The 3,196-nt window shown below is 41.0% G+C and overlaps 1 long non-coding RNA gene across 1 annotated transcript; it reads left to right on the forward strand.

Annotated features, from left to right (window-relative positions):
- The first annotated feature begins 256 nt into the window (after positions 1-256).
- Positions 257-796, forward strand: LOC132449840 (uncharacterized). The gene is made up of 3 exons (XR_009523680.1): positions 257-388; positions 540-608; positions 686-796. It is a non-coding gene; the product is annotated as an uncharacterized LOC132449840 (long non-coding RNA).
- Positions 797-3,196: the final 2,400 nt, after the last annotated feature.

Raw genomic sequence — 3,196 nt, forward strand, 5'->3', positions numbered from 1 at the left:
GGGGGCTAGGTTGTGGAGAGCTTTGTAGGTGAGGAGTAGGGTTTTGTATTGGATGCGATAGTGTACTGGGAGCCAGTGAAGTTGGATGAGGACATGACATGTCTTTCCTGAGACGGTGGTGGTTTGTTGTCCTGGTGGAAAACCTTGGGCTGGAAGGGTATGCTGCGGTGCTACAAACATAATATGTATTTATTTATGTATCAAGTGGAATTTGGGATAAGACCTGGTAATAAATGTAATGCGTGTTTTAATTGCAGGTATGGGAGGAAGTTCGCCCACTTTACTGAGGAAGGAAAATCCACCCTGAAGCAACACCTAACCCTAACCCTAACCCTAACCTGTCTTCAGGAAAACGAAACAAAAAAGGACACTTTCAAGCTGCACAGTGGTCAGTGCTAAGTACTTCATGTATCTTTATGGCTCCTGCAGTAGGTTTAGTTTGGTACTGTGTCATTCTGAATCCAACCTGGATCGCTTTTTCAAGTGGTAAACCTTTGCATATTAAACATGATGGCGCAATAATGATGTTTGGTTTACAGATGCCATTGGACTCTGACGAGGACCATGCTTACAATAAAAGGGCTTACAGCTTTCCTTCTAAGGAAATGGTTAGTATAAAGTTAATTGCATACAAAGACAATATCCACCATCAGAGCTGTACTTATGTGAATTTGTATCCATTTAGGGCAGTGGAGTTACCATGGACAAAGATGTCTTCAGCTTCAAAGAAGACACATCTCTCGTTTAACCAACCATTAAGTCATTTATTGGTACAGGCTTTAATAATTAAAATACTGAGCTTTTTATATTCTAAGGTTTATGCCAATATTTGGAGGTGAGAACATGATGCCACTGCATGTTAAGTCTCTAGTGCAATCTGCTGTCTTCCCCTTTAGCCAATAATAGTATCATCACAATGTTCGAGTTGGGGTTTACGACACACACATTTTTGGATTTATTGGGAGCTTTTCAATACAATAATAAGGTTCCAAGTACTGATTCTCTGTTGCCACTGGTTTACTTTTATTTCTTTTCTAGATAGAAATAGTCTGAAATGTCTTAAGCATGAGATTTTTACAAAGCTTACAAAATTAAGAAAAACATGCTTTTAACAGATTTAACAGAGGCTATGTGGCTTTCCTTAAGGAGAAGGAGAGGAGATGCTCTTTGTGTCTGAGTTCATGATCCAGGTTGATCCACAACCAGTCACAACATTCCTAAAAGCTGTTGTGCGTTAAGCTGCACACTCAATAAAAGTTATTCAAATGTTAAAACGGTTTGTAAACCTAAGAAAAGGCTGTGATCCCTTACGAAGGAAACGGTGGATAAGAAGAGAGGCACCAGGATCAGTAGCCTACATGACAAAAGTGGAAGAAAACTTTGAGACCCCTATATGTGTAGTAGAGGTATTTGGGTATGGGGCAGGGATTCAGGTCCATTCATGGGAAGGGACTTCGGGGTCGGTACCGTTTGCAGCAGGTCTAAATAGGTCCATGGTCTCAACGAGTCACGTTTTTAATCCATCACTGAGACAGACAGTGGACATTTTAGATGTCAATGGATGGATTATTTTTTAACACAAACAGCTCGTATAGACAGACATGAGTCGTGGCTCTAAACACAGTAACGTGTATTTGTGAAAGGCATGTTTTATTATGTTTTTATTAAGTTTGTTTGCATTCTATACAAAGTGAATGGAGCTCTGTTTAAAGACAGTAACGTGTATTTATGAAAGGCATGTTTTATTACGTTTTTATTAAGTTTGTTTGCATTCTATACAAAGTCAATGGAGCGCTGTGCAAAGTGAATGGAGCGCTGTGGCACTGTTTATTGTTTTCCCCCATGATGGCCACCATAGAACGAGCAATGGGCATGTTTGGCCGGTGGGCGTGTTTGACACGAGCAATGTTGGCATATGGCTCCGGCTGCAGATAGACCTACTTGGCTGGGTGAGGTGCAACTAGATGCAATATCATCCCACTGCAGACACAAATGGGCGTTCTCGTGTGGTGGGGGTTCCCGTTTACGCAGACTGGAACGCCCCCTTCTTATTCTTCATCGCCTTTCTCGCTGAACTGTATTAAAATGTCAAAGTGTACTACTCCGAAACCATGTAAATAGCATTGTAAATAAACTTCAAAAGCTTTTCAAATCTTATTTGGATAATAAATTCACATGTTGTGTCTTTTTACAATTCATTCGTTACCAGCATTCGTAGTGATGATGAGCAGTGAAATAGTCAGCCAAAGACGTTGATGTCGCTTAGCAACCGAAGACGCTGGGGTTGACAAGTGACCGGACTACTACCCATGCAAGTGAACGGAGCGTTCCACGGCATTGAGATGACCAGTGTTATAAAAGCCTATAATATTTCTGTTTATGGCATAGATTTCTCCTCAGATTAGGCCAATAAAGCAATGATAACAAAAACCAAAAAAACACAAACGCTCAACCAAAGGCCCGGCGGCCCGACCCGGCTCGAGGATAGTGGTGGGAAATATCGGCGGGCCGGGTCGGGTCAATCAAAACCCTCATTGTTTAACATGAATTGGCTAAACAAATGACCACTGTAGCATATTTAAACATAATTCAAATTGTGCAGAGAATTATTTCCATTGGTCATTCTGACCGGGGACATTTTGAATTTTCGGTACTCCTCATTTTTTTCCGGTCAATGACCCCGAATCCCTTCTTCTTCGCACGGCTGTCAACATCCGGAATAGGGATGGGCATTCGATTAAGTTGTCTTAGTCGATCGTCGGGAGAATTAACGATCGATTAGTCGATTAATCGTTAATATTTTACATTAAAATTAAAAAGAAAAATTATGTTCAAAATGAAATGAAAATACAAATGCAACGTGTTTTCCTCATTGGGATCTTTATTATCGATGAACAACTCAGTTAAACCAGATCCGTTCAATAGTTATGCGCTACTCTGCTCTTAGCAACGGAGCATGCAGCTCGAAGCCGGTGCTCATAAACATAATTAAAAATAAACACAACCCTAGTTTCTTCCCAAAATAATAACAATAATAATATCAAAAAAACAATCATGTTATAACTTAACCAACCAGTCTACGGATTTTTGTACAGAAAGATGAGCATGTTGACATGCTCTGGGGTCAGACGCGGCCGCAGCCTGGTGACCGTCAGTCCAGCCGCCAAAAACACCCGCTCTGAGGGGACCGACGTTG

Source organism: Gadus macrocephalus, chromosome 2 (assembly GCF_031168955.1).
Source record: "Gadus macrocephalus chromosome 2, ASM3116895v1".
Classification (NCBI taxonomy): domain Eukaryota; kingdom Metazoa; phylum Chordata; class Actinopteri; order Gadiformes; family Gadidae; genus Gadus; species Gadus macrocephalus.